General features: G+C 40.0%; 1 long non-coding RNA gene across 1 annotated transcript in view; it reads left to right on the top strand.

Annotated features, from left to right (window-relative positions):
• Nucleotides 1-12,723: 12,723 nt before the first annotated feature.
• LOC144240418 (uncharacterized) overlaps nucleotides 12,724-14,398 on the top strand; it is a 4,968-nt gene continuing 3,293 nt past the window's right edge. Inside the window, exon 1 of the long non-coding RNA XR_013337713.1 lies at nucleotides 12,724-12,784. This is a non-coding gene — a long non-coding RNA (uncharacterized LOC144240418). The remainder of the gene's footprint in view (nucleotides 12,785-14,398) is intronic.

The raw sequence follows: 14,398 nt of genomic DNA, 5'->3' as shown, positions 1-14,398 counted from the left end.
TTTGTGGCTTTCTGCATCACCCCAGTCAATAATATTTATATATATATATATGTGTGTGTATATATATATGTATGTATATATGTGTGTGTGTATATATATATATATATATGAAGAATGATGTTGAAAACATGATCATTGAGACATTTTCTTTGTAAAAATGTCCAATGAAAGTACAAAATTCTGTTTTCTGTGCCAACCATAAATATCCAAAATCCCATTCATTTATAGAAGTTTGATTTTTCTTTTTTCCCCCTTAAAGATACAGATCATGTTGCAGTATCTGAGTAGTACTCTAAACTTTACCAACTTTATTAGGATTTTTATATTGCCTTTAAATATGACTGATGGATACATTGGATAAAATTATTTTTAGAGATGCCACTCCTAAAATAGTTGTTATAGAAAGTTAATCAAGTTTAAATAAGATAGTATCACATTTTTACAATGAAGATTACCAGTGTAGTAATTCTGATATTTCAGATGATTGAAGAAAAAAGAAACTGATGGATAAAGTCTATCTCAGAGGAAATCACATTTGATGTTAGATTGTTTGGCTTTTAGAGTTTAATTACTTCTTATAGAAGATAAAAGCATTTTAAAACTTTGTGCTTCTGCATAGCAATTTATCCGTTCAGACCTTTTCTTTTAGAACAAGGAAGTTTACTTAGAAACCTACTTTATAGAGACTGAGCAATATGCTTGCTGCAAATTATTATAAAGAAACCATTTGGCTGACTTCATAGAGCATGTGTGTAATCATATTGTTTTGTTTCTGATTCCTGACTCACCATGGTGACATTAGTTTTTTAAAATTGTTGGGGGGGAATTTGGGCTATTTTCCACAGTGATTAGGCAATGTCTACATATCCCTTAGATGTTCTCCTTTGCTTAGGTTAAATGTTAGCATTCAGAAGAAATTTTCTCAGTCAGGATATAGAAAATTTCACAACGGTAATCACTGTATTTTTAAGCAATAATTATCAGAAATGTTTTTGGCATAAAATTACTTTATAATGTTCTAATTTGTTTTATAAGTTTGAATAACATTTCTGTCCCTTAATTTTATATTTGTTGATTTGGTAGACTGACAGCAAATCTGATACTACTTTACTAAAATAGATTGCTCATTGTCTATTTAAAGAAAAGTGGGTAACATTTAAAATATATACTACAAAAATTTCCTCACACTTAACCTTTTTCCAGAAGTACTTTAAGCACTTTTCCTATAAATGCATATTGTTGATTAAAAGGCGGTTAATCCTAACCATCTTTTATTCTTCAGAGTGGTGCTATATTCCATCAAGAGCAATAATGTTTTCCCCAAATGTCACTTAATGTTTATTTTACCAAATACCATACATTTCTGCCATGGTACTACCATTAAGCACCTTGTCTTGCTATTTACATCTCCTTTATTGTACATTAGCTTTTCTAAACAGAAATGTCTACATAGCTTTGATCTTGACATGATTGAGGATTTAGGGCTTTTGTTTTTGTCTTGAATGCAATCTAAGGACTGATAAACTTGACTCTCAGGGGGAAAAGAAAAACAAAACTTTATAAGAATTGTCTGTTCTGTGAAACTTAATTTCACCTAGAATACATTTCATTGGTTCCTGGATGTCCTTAGTTTGTGTGGTTATAGCTGACTGCTGAGAAAAAGGACAGGGAAATGGTAGCAGTTTTCTTTTTGCTTCTTAATGATTTCTGATTATAGCATCCTGTAAATATAACTTTATTTTCTTTAGATGTCTATTGGAGATGCTATATTTTTTTGTTCTGAAGATTTTGCCATTTAAAATGAATCAAAGTTTTTATTCCTTTTGAGAAAAGTGAATTTCCCATGCAGATTGAATCTTCATTAACACAATTTTTAGGTTTTACACTGTATTAGGTAATATAAGACATTAAAAGGTTTTTCTAGGCAAGAAGCACAACTTTTTTTTTTTTTTTTTTTTTGCATAAGAAGCCTTTTTATTATACAAGTTGTCACCAGTGTGTTAAACATCTTGAGACAGGAAAGAAGATGCATACTGTACTGTGCATTCAAACTTTTGTCACTGCTTTTCTGATGGAATTTCCGTTTGTCCTGGCCAATATGGAATGGGGTGACTCATTTGTGGGATAATTTGGAAATGAGGTAAACTCATTTATGCATAGTATTAAGGTTTACAATAATGGAGAAGTCAAAATTGCAAATTTTTGGTTTGTACTACTCTACTATGGGTTCATTTTATCTGAGATCTTAAATATCATGCAGTCTTAAATCACTATAAAAATTTACACTTTTATTTTGCCAGTTATTTCCAAAATGTATTGTTTTAAATATGTCACTTATGTTCTAAGTTAACACTGACTGTAGGATAATGTCCTTGTTCCCCTCAGACAAAATAGTCATGAAAGTGTACATGAAAATATTTTTAAAGAATAAATTTCTTTAACTAAATTATAATACTTTTGGATTTCCCCCCTTAATAAGCCCCTTTTTCATTTTTAGAGAAGTTCTTTGAATTTCAGTTATTCTGTTTTCTATGTTTTTAGGAATAGGCCATTTTTAATGCTGTTTTCCAGTGTTAAGTACTTTTTGTTGTTTCTGGGTTTATCACACTTGAAAATGATACTACTAACAAAATCTTATAAATTTAGAAGTTGATGCCCAAAACAGGTTAACTGCATCAGTCTGGGTCTGAGTGTAGAGGCATCTCAAGTGGTGTGTCAATTTGTATTGTTTTGTTTCTTGTTTGCTTGTTTGTTTTTTTCTTAGACGCTACATGTTAGAGGGACACCCTAAATACGTTGCTGTGATTGATTCCTTGCCTTATAATGAACTGGACAAGAGAAAGTTGTTCCTTAAAATCTGGGCAGAAAGTGTCCTAATGAATTACTGAGTTAAACAAGGTCATGAATTTAGGCCTTTTGAGGAAAAAGAACCAAAGAGAAGCTGAGATTTAATCTGTAAATAAAGAATTAAGAATAGAACCAAAGAGAGGGCCACAGACTGGGTCTAGAATCAGAGGTCTTTGTATCTTTGAAGGCAGGTGTAAATCCTAACCAAGTGTATTTTATTTTCTATCGTAGTGCAGTGAAAAGAATAATTACAGCTCTTTCTGGGACTTTCAGCTGCATACTTTATTCTGTTTGGGCCTCAATTTCTTTATCTGTAAAATGAAGGTATTGCCTTGATTTCTGATTCTGGAGTTTCAAATTAAGCACAGCCGATATATGATTTAAGAGTGTTAGTAGTAAATCTTAGAGATTTATGTTTGAAGCCTTATGATTTATTTAGAAACACATTTTCTTGGAGGGGAAAGATCTTTCCTAAAATAGCCTTAACACACACTGTGTCAGACCTGATTTTTATAAGTCCTATTCAAATAACTCCTCGGAAGAAAACTCAGCTTAATAAAACTTAAGTTTTACTACCCTAAAACTTAAACAGTGAATTTTCATTACATATTTCCTTTGTACCGAAGAACTATTGCCAACCATGGTAGTTAAGGAGGAAGAGAAAGTAAAAGATTAAGAAGACATTAGTGTTGCAATTATGGGTTGTAAACAAGATACGCTGTTATACGTACATTTACTCTCCTAAGGAACATAGAATATAGTCATGACAGTTTACAACAGAGAACACTGTGTATACTCAAAAACCCTAAAAGGCTTTTATGGTCTAGAGTAGGTTTCATAGCATTACCACCACCTGTGATTATATAAAACGTTGGATTCCTATAACCTTCTTGATAGTGCTTTCAGCTCTGTTAAAGATGGCCAGTGGCACGATTTCTGACTATTTTGTTGACATCAGTCTTCATCTCTGGCTTTCAGGCCAGCGCACAACATGAGTAGTTAAAAATAGCACCCAAAGGAGAAGCTTAGAGCACCCTCATCTTGCATTAGAGAGGATTCTAAAAGGCATGAAACCACATCGAATCAAGGTGAGTAATTCAACTTCTAGGTTATGTTATATGGATGGAAGGAACATACAAGGTGCAATTTACTAAGGATGTTTTTTTAGAACTTCCACTAAGGATTTTTTTTCACACTAAACACTTTTGGAAATAGAACCTCTCAAATATTTTCTAACTCTTGAATGTACTATTCTTAACCCTATAAGCAAAATTAAGCCTTTCCATTTTGAGTACGTATTTGTAGTTCTAAATTGATGTCAGCAGATGGCAATAGTATACAGCACAGGGTTTCACAGGGCTTCACTTGCGCGCCCCCCCCCCCCCCCCGCCCCTTTGTTAATGCTACTGTGAGTAAATCATGACCCTTGGTCAGACAACTTTGGGAGTTTTAGAATTGAGAAATTTCTCCTTTTCAAAAATCTATAGATTACTTAACATCCTCACAGTGGGGTCCCGGGGCAGTACCCCATAATCATTGTCTACAGCAGTAGATCAGATATTCACAGTAAGTGGAATAAACTGTATGGCTATAGTCACAAACAGCAAAAACAAGATTTTCTTTTTTTTTTTTCAGATCTCAAAATTGCTAACAAGGAACTGCAGGCCTGTAATTAAACTTAATGTTCTATCTAGTATTTTTCTTTTAATAAAATAGTATGTGTTCTCTTATTGCTTAATTTTGATAGAAGTAACTACAGGCTGTAAAATTTGCATATTATATTTAAAGAAAAAATGCAAGGAATGCTTAGGACAAGCATAAATAAAAACGGCAGTTCCAGAACCATTATTAAATTCTGAAACTTAAAACATAACTACTTTTACTTTCCATTTTGCATTTGTGTTTGGAGCATAATTCTTCACCGGTGATAGACCTTTACGGAGAGCTGCAGTCATGGCGATGGGACCAGTCATTGATTCATTCAACAATAACTTGATTGATGATTCTTTCAGGCACATTAAGTCAGGGGGAGAAATGAAAGAGTGAGGCAGTGTCCGAATAAGAACAATCACTTGTATTAGGAAGCAAACTAAGGGCACCTGGGCGGCTCAGTCGGTTAAGCATCCGACTTCGGCTCAGGTCATGATCTCATGGTTCGTGGATTTGAGCCCCGCGTCGGGCTCTGTGCTGACAGCTCAGAGCCTGGAGCCTGCTTCAGATCCTGTGTCTCCCTCTCTCTCTGACCCTCCCCTATTCGGGCTGTGTCTCTCTCTCAGAAATAAATTTAAAAAAAGAAAGAAAACTAATATTCAGTCAAGTCATTTATCAGTATCCTACTCTCAGCTCAATTCCTTTTTTTTTTTATTTTTTTTAAGGTTTTTATTTATTTCTAGGAGAGAGAGAGACAGCGTGAGCAGGGGAGGGTCAGAGAGAGAGGGAGACACAGGATCTGAAGCAGGCTCCAGGCTCTGAGCTGTCAGCACAGAGCCCGACGCGGGGCCCGAACCCACGAACCACGAGATCATGACCTAAGCGAAAGTCGGACGCTTAACCGACTAAGCCACCCAGGCGCCCCTCTCAGCTCAATTCCTGACTGCAGCTCCAGCTCTCCCTATCAGGCGCTCTGGAAAGGGAGAGGCGCCAGCAGGGAACGTCTTCCACTCTGAAGGTTCTCAAGGGTTATTAGTGGTTTTCAATTCAGTTTGCTATGACCACGCGGCAGCAGCAGAAGGTATTTCATTAGAAGGGTAAGCTCATGAAGACGGAGCTTTTTGTTCCTACCATATCCCAAGCACCTATACAAGTTCCTGGCTTAAGCTAGTTGTTAACAAATGTTTGTTGAATGAATTAATGATTTTAAATACTTTGAAATTAATGAACACAATTAAGGAACCATTCAAACAGGGCCCATGATCGATGAGGTCATGCCTAATTTTTGGTGGGCCTTTGAACACTTGCTCGAGTTTCTGTGGGTGGGTGTGTCATTAACTTACCCTGTGTATATGTATACAGTATACCCTGTGTAAATTCTGTAACCTTCCATTTATGAGGGCCTAGGGGATTGGGATGTAGGGCTCAGTTTGTAGTAGTGTTCAAAATATAGACACATAAAAATCACTTGTGAAGTTTGTTAAAATGCAGATTTCTGACCTGTCCTCAGAGATTGATTTAGTAAGATTTACAGTGGGTCTCAGAGCTGCATTTTTTTTTAAAATTTATTTTTGAGAGAGAGAAGGTGGGGCATGGGCAGAGAGAGACTGGGACAGGGGGTCTGAAGCAGGCCCTCTACTGGCCGCAGAGAGCGCAATGCAGGGCTCAGACTCCAGAACCGAGATGATGACCTGAGCCGGTCAGAGACTTAACTGACTGAGCCCCCCATCTGCCCCATAGAGCTGCATTTTTAATTCCTAGGTTAAAACCCTGAAGGCCTACAGTACCCCTTCGCCCCGAAAAAAAAAACGGCCCACAAACATTTTTAAAAATAGAAATGAGTGGAATAGAACACAATAAAGGTATTTTCCTCGTGAAACTTTTGTCTTTGGGTATTGGATGACTAATATAAAATCTATTTCTTCTGCTTTTCAGTCAAAGTTTGAAAGCCCTCTAGGAAACTCACTAAGGAAAGCTCCACATTTATGGAAGGATTTATGGATAATCTAAGCACCCATTTTGTTTTCAAATGCCACTTAAGCTTACTCACATTGAGCTCCAGAGGGTCGTGAGCTATGGAGACACATGCTTTTCATTTTGAAATAAGTAAACTAATGTGGACTATCTGAGATAGACCTATTTCTCTGCCTGTTTTCTATACATTTGAGGCTTTTTTGGGGGGTGGGGGAAGAGTGGGAATAAAATCAGTAGTTATTGGTGTGCTTTTTTGGTGTGATAACCCATAAGGTTTGTTTGTATTCTCTCCAATTCAAAGATCAGTAAATGCTTAGGGTCACATAAACAGTGCTGGGGCTGTGATCCAAATTTTGGACTTTATATAGGAAAGCTCATAGTGCTACTTAACCTTTTGCTGTCCATTTCCTGTTACAGACATGAAAGTAGGTAATCCTCTCAGTCTACACTGGTCATCCATTTGCTGCTTTTCAATGACAAAACGAGTGTTTAGTAAGCATATGCCAAGACAAAAGTCATTGTTGAGGATGCAGCAACATTTTGGAGGACAGAAACCAGATGGCTAAATGGAGACAGACTTTGCAAAGCCAGTAATTGCCACACCAACAACACTTAACCTCGTCTGCCCTTACCTGCACATCTGCAGCTTGGCATGGCTGAGAGACACACAACCATGACCAACAGTGCTCTAGTCCATCCATTGTCTCACTCTCCTAGATTTCTATTTCATACCTCTCCCTCTTTTCAAATCTCTAACACATCCCCCATACTTAAGCTTAGAAGCCAACAAACTCTGTAAAGGACCGGAGAAGCCATATTTTGGGCAACATGGAGGTTATCATGTAGGTACTGAAAAGAAAATAAGTTTCCACAAGTTTATTGACAAAATTCAAAATCTAGTAATACTGATCTGTTGGGAAGGATGGAATGCTTTTGGGGAGGAGTATCATTTTGCTGAACTGGAATTCGAAGCTATCAAAATCTCTTGCAAATGTTCATCTGTTAGATTTTGTGCGTTTCATCTCTGAAAATACCTTTCACACATAAGTACTGCCAAATACTGATCAGTCCATGATTTTGATCAAGCGTGTTCATTACACGGAAGGCATTTACCCAGTTAGATTCTTGACAGTTGCCTTTTAGCATGTCATGTTGCAGATGAATCACTTCTAATTGAAAATTAGATGGAATCTCCTCAGATGCACAGTTGAATGAATTTTGAAATACGGAATTCTCCTTTACACTCGCATTGATCTGCGACAGGCACCGCCGGAGCTGTGGTGTGCACCTGGAAGCCGCATCTGCCGTAAAACCGTGTGGGAGTAGAGATGCCGCTGTTGGCTTCCAACAGCAGGACAAGTGTAAGCGGCGTGACTTGTGACTCCAGCAGCACGAGTTGTTGGGAATCACTGCAACGTGGCTGTTAGAGAAGCGCTGTTTTGCCTTGTCATAGTAGGTTGAATTTAAGGACCCGTTATCAAGCCTGTAACAGAAGCTAATTCCCAAAGTTCCTCAGTGTTCAGTGGTGGTGGTCGAGTTCTCTTCAGTGTGGTTCTCTTCAGTGTAATGGCCCTGAGCTCAAAACCTCACAATACCTTACTGAGAAGCCATCAGACTGCTGTGCAGTAGGGCAAGTCCGGATATTCAGCTGCTTCTCTGACACATTCACAGAACTGATTGATGATGGTTCAGTCCATGAGCATGAACTTCACCCTTGATAATCAGGTTCATTACCTGCTGAAGACAATACCACGAACAACCATAGGCTTTAAACATTTACATTTCAACCAAGTTTTTATACTCCATACATATTTTGGCACAACTGCATACATGTTAGATTACTTTTTCAGGTCTTACTAAATTAGGGTTTTTTCACCTTTGGAAATATTCTTGCCAGTAGTTGTTACCTACAGACTGTTCATAGAGCTAATTCTTCGATCATTTCAAACTTGACATTGACTCCCTGAAAAGACAACTAAGCAATACTGGTAAAAAATCTTTTGACTCATCAAGGGCTAAGAAAAGCCGCTTGAAATCATTTACCTTGTTTTTAAATTTTTAAGTGACTTAAAAGGCTAAGCTTATTTTATCTGGATATGGTTTAACTTACCATTGGTGAATGGTTTGCTTGGCTAACAAATGAACCACTTGGAAACTTATTTTGGTTGTAGTTTGTGAATGTTTTCATTTTTTGAGGAAATTCTGGAATTCCATATTAAGTTTTATTTTTCTGACCACTGCTTTCCTCTGAGTTGAAAACACTGTGATGAATGCACAGTCTGGTAATATCTATGGCCATTGTATTCGTTTAGCACAGCTATAGTATCATTGCATAAAAAGGCAATGCTTTCTAATTTGATAAATTAATGCACACTCCATTGTGCTTCAGAAGTGTGACATTCAAAAAAGTTTTGACATGATAGGTTTGTACTGGTAAAAAAAAAGGGGGGGGATTAAGTATTGGTGTATGGCAATACACATGGCACTTGAGACACTGTCCTATTACAGCTAAGTCACTGAGTGGCAGCCCGAACCCAGGAGAGCACCACATCCTACTCTTGAAATTAAATTGCCCTAGTAGTGCAGAAGCAGCTGTCATAATATGTAGATGAAAAGCATGACTGTATTCCAGTAAAACTTTATTTGTAGACACTGAAATCTTAATTTCATGTGGTTTTCATGTGTCACAAAGCATTTTTAAATTAATTTCCCAACCATTTAAAAATATAAAACCCATTCTTAGCCAGTGTGCCATGCAAAAACAGGCTGTGGGTAAGACTTGGCCTGCAAGTCTGTAATTTGCCAACCCCTGCTTAAGGTGCTTACCTTGATTCCTAACTCCGTGCAAATAATTCATGCAATGTTCAAGCAATCAAGAGACTTCTGCTGATCCCACAGTCACCTTTACCTGCCAAGTGCATATGTATTGTTTCTAGTAGCGTACAATCTCTTGTTGATCTCATCTTTCAAACCTAACTACTTCCCTTCGCCTCATTTCTCCATCCCTCTTTTAAAAAATTCTTTTTAATGTTTTTATTTATTTCTGAGAGAGAGCGAGACCGCGTGAGCAGGGGAGGGTCAGAGAGAGAGGGAGACACAGAATCCAAAGCAGGCTCCAGGCTCTGAGCTGGCTGTCAGCACAGAGCCCGGTGCGGGGCTCGAACCCACGAACCATGAGATCATGACCTGAGCCGAAGCCGGACGCTTAACCGACTGAGCCACCCAGGCGCCCCTGTATCCCTCTTTTTAATAGAATTTCTCAAGACAGTTTTCTGTCTCCATGGTCTTTCGTTTGTCTTCTGTTTCCTCTTATTTAAGAAGGTTTTTGTCCCATCATTCCACTAATTGTGCTCACTAATGTCCCCCATGACCTCTGTGCTGTGAAATCCAGCGGGCAATCCTAATTCATCATATTACTTAGCATATCAGAAGCATTTAAAACAGACCACTTCCTCCTTTTTGAAATGCTTCTTAAAACTTAGTTTCCAGCATTCTACATTATGATTTCTCTCCCATTTCATATAGCTGCTCTTCTCAGTGTTTTGTTCTGTTTTTTTGCTGTCCTCATCCTCTGATGAGGTCAGATCTTGGGCCTCTTTGATCTAAAAATCCGTTGGGAGTGTCATGCGGTCTCAATGGCTTTAAATGCCACTGATCTGCTGAAAACTACCTTGGGAATAAATGAATGAATGACTTCATTTTATTCTGCTTCAACTGTATTAATTCAGTTAATACAACTACCCCATAAGCCAGGGGACAGAGAACTTTTTCTGGAAAAGGACACACGGGCTATTTTCTGCTCTATGGTTCTCTTAACGTCTTGTCACGTGTTCTGTGGGTGCAGGTTGTTTTGTAACCCTTTAAAAATGTAAAACCATTCTCAGTTCACAGGCCATAAAACCAGGCTGGGGGCCAGATTTGGCTTGTGGATTGTAGTGTGTTAACCCCTGCTATAAGCTATAATATTATTATTATATATTATATGTTAATGTATATATGTATTATTATATATTATCCCCACTTTACAGATGAGAAAATGAGGTACAAAGAGGCTAAATAACTTGCCCAAGCTCACCAGCTGGTGATGGAACTAGGGTTCCAGGAAGCAGTCATGGCTTATTCACTGCACTGCAGTGTCTAGAAAGTGAAGCATGTATGTCTGCATGAAGATAAGCTAACAAAATGCTAGAGATTCCAAAAGTCTCAGGAGACTGGAATCACCAGACACTCTGAAACTAGGATACAGGAGATTGTTCGAAAGTCGACAAAAGAGGGGCATCTGTTGGCCCAGTCAGAAGAACATGCAACGCTTGATCTGGGGGTCATGAGTTTGAGCCCCATGTTGGGCGTAGAAATTACTTTAAGAATAATTAAAAGTCTACAAAAGAAGCCATTTAGCACTTTGCAAAATCCTCGATCTATGCAGCCTTTCCCTGTGCCTACAGAAAACGGGACGCTTAGTGGAGGGGGACACTGAGAGGCCTGGTCTCAGAAACCAGGCATAACTGAGGCAGGAGTGAAAAGCTTTTCTGGAAACAGGCGTGGAAGTGAGAGTCCGGACCTATGGTGCCCAGGATGCTTGAGACCAGGCTTCTAGCCTGTGTGGCAGAAGATCTGAGGGCTCCTCTTGGGAAACAACCAGCCCAAGACAAAAGACAGATACCTACAGTCGCTTACATCACAACCTGCAGTGAACATATACTGAACTCCAACAGTCAGGAAACATACCCACACCCACAGAGCTTCCTCTCCGGTGTTTTTGCATTTTTAAGAATGACTAAATAAACATTTGAGGAAAGCTTCAGCGAAAGATGGAGATCAAAATAAAATAAAAAAGGTGGAAGAAAAAGCCACAGTATAAGTAGCAAAAAAAAAAAAAAAGACAAAACTTAAAAAAAAATCAGAATACTCGAAGAAAGCTAAGCACATACAGGAAGCATTCAGGCTGAAAAAGGAATATTAAACGAGATTAAAAAATTAAAAAATACAATAGCAGAAATAAAATATTCAGTAGAAAAACTGGATAACAAGGTTGAGAAAAATAAAGCCAAGAAAAAGGATGAAAAAAGGGAAAGTGTGAGAAAGGAAAATGTATTGCCTCTCAGCTCTACATGCTATTGGAGCTGAACCCCATAAACACTTTGCCCAGGTCACAATGTCAAGCCTCGTCAGTAGAGGGCGCTGGAGGACACCACAAGAGAAAGGGGCTTCTCTTGGATTTCCGGCTTTGGTTTTGTTTTCAGTGCTCAGTGTAAGACTGTCAACACATTCTCAGTGGGCAGCTTCCCAGAGGTTCAAACCAGGAGGTCCAATATCAACAACTAGATGTTCCAGAAAGAGAACAGAGAAAGTGCAGGTGTGGAAAATGGCAGCGAGATAATACGGGGAAAGTTCCCAGAACTAGGGAACAGGACTGTCCCTATTGAAAGGGCACAGAATGCCCAGAGAGATTAATTTAAATAACTCAGACCAAGACACATTATTGTTAAATTTCAAAAATATGGAGAAGATCTCAAAGGCTTCCACAGAGGAAGAAAAAAAATCCAAAAAACAGATCATATACAAAAAATCAGGAATTAGAATGTGATCAGAATTTTAAAAAAAAAAATTTTTTTAATGTTTTATTTATTTCTAGGAGAGAGAGAGAGACAGCTTGAGCAGGGGAGGGTCAGAGAGAGAGGGAGTCACAGACTGAAACAGGCTCCAGGCTCTGAGCTGGCAGTCAGCACAGAGCCCGACGCGGGGCTCGAACCCACGAACCGCGAGATCATGACCTAAGCGAAAGTTGGACGCTTAACCGACTAAGCCACCCAGGCACCCCTTAAAAAATTTTTTTAAATGTTTATTCACTTTTGAGAGTCAGAGACAGCGCAAAAGTGGGGGAGGGGCAGAGAGAGAGGGAGACAAAGAATCTGAAGCAGGTTCCAGGCTCTGAGCTGTCAGCACAGAGCCCGACATGGGGCTCAAACCCACGAACTGTGAGATCATGACTGGAGCCGAAGTCAGATGCTCAACCGACTAAGCCACCCAGGTCCCCCGTCATCAGGATTTTTTAACAGCAGTGCTGGAAGTTAGAAAATAATGGTGCAATGCCTTTAACATTCTGAGAGTTTAGAATTCTGTAACTAGCCAAACTATCATATCGCAGTTCTACATCCATCCCTCCTTGCCCTGCTTTGTGATGTTGGAGCTGGACTCTTCAATTTCCTTTGCTGATGTCACAATGTCAAACCTTGTCAGTAAGAGGCACTGGTGGACACTGCAGAGGAAGGGCTTCTCTTGAGTTTCAGAATTTGATTTCCTCGTCTTCATGGTAAGGCTGCCAACAGATTCTCAGTAGGAGGCTTCCCAGTGAGATTCACTGGCACCTCAGTGGTGGGCACCTGGGTATTAGTCCAGCCTCAGCACCTCCTCACACTTCTCTGCCACAACCACACCCTGTCACCTTGGGGAGAGGGCTTTTCTGAGGTGGCCCTTCTCTGGGCACTCCCCTTCTGGCCTGGAAATATTTTCTGTACACCTGATATTTCTGTATTACTTAGAGTTCTCTCTCTCTCTCAGGTATCTCCCTAAATGCTAGTTAATAAATCTTCCTGTTAAGTTTTCTCTGTTCATATTACTGGTATGGGTTCTGCCTCCTGGCTGGACCCCGACTGTCGCATACAGGACTACAAACACTGAAATGGATTTTATCAAAATGTGTGAAGTAGTTGCATTGGCATAATGGTAGAGGGGAAATGTCTGTCTAGTCGTAAGCAGGGTGTGTGCCCTAGGAGAGCCAGCTTTTCTTTGGTGGAGAGGTGCTGGCCGGCAGGTTACAGTAAAAAGTTAAAAACAAAAGAATACCCTACAAGTACTTTTAGAAACATGGCTGAAACGAGCAGAAAATGGAGCTAAACGACATGAAAGTTCTTGCCCTTGGGGAGCCACAGGGCAAACAGGAGACTGCTAGTTTTCATTGCACGGCTTGTAGTACTGCTCTCTTCTCGAATTATTTAAACGTATCGCTTAAACACTTTAAATTGACTCACAACTGCGCAAAGGTGGAAACTCTCCAACGGTCTATCAACAGATGAATGGATAAACGAAACCTAGTCGACAGACATTATGCAACCTTAAAAGGAAAAAAAAAATGCGGACATCCGCTATAACATGGATGAGCCCTGAAAACATTACGGTGAAACCGGACACAGAGACGCAAATCCTGTGTGCTCCCGCTGACCGAAGTCCCTGGAGCAGGCAAACCCGCGGGGACAGGAAGTAGAGGGCGGTTGCCAGGGGTGGGGGAGGGGAGAACAGGGGACTGTCGATGAACGGGTGCAGAGTTTGGGTTTGGAAAGGGGAAAAAGTTCTCAGAATGGACGGTGGTGGCGGTCGCACATCTATGTGGATGTTCTTAATGCCACTGACCTGCACATTTAAAAACGGTTAAAATGGCAAACTTCGTTATGTCTCTTTTTAATCACAACAAGAAAGTTTAAACGTAATAAAATTGGTACATTCGAGATGCGGGCACATGTCTTGAAGAGGCAGAACATTAACTCACACCTGATGACTTGCGTTACCAACGTCTCTGGGGAAACCATTACACATTCGTTGGAGAAGGAGCGATTTGGGCCATTTTACGACACCGTTTCCCGCGCCCGAGTCCTGCGGCTCGTCCCGCCTCGGCTCGCGGAGCGCGGTCAGGACTTCGCTCCCGAGGAAACGCGGGCATCGGAGGGCAGCTGTCACGCGGCGCCGCGGCGCTTCCGGGCGGGCCTGCCGACCTCTCAGGGCTGTGAGGGCCCCGAACGCATCAGGATGGCGTTTCCTCACACCGGAAGGGCGAGGAGGAGAGAGAGCCTGTGGCGTCGGCGCGAGGCGGCTGGGGGCCTGGCGCAGAGCCGGCCCGGGTCTTCCGAGGGGAACAAGGGGAGGGGCCTAG

The sequence above is a fragment of the Crocuta crocuta genome, unplaced genomic scaffold (assembly GCF_008692635.1).
Source record: "Crocuta crocuta isolate KB4526 unplaced genomic scaffold, BGI_CrCroc_1.0 scaffold277, whole genome shotgun sequence".
NCBI classification, from domain to species: Eukaryota; Metazoa; Chordata; class Mammalia; order Carnivora; family Hyaenidae; genus Crocuta; species Crocuta crocuta.
This window is presented reverse-complemented; position numbering and strand designations above follow the sequence as displayed.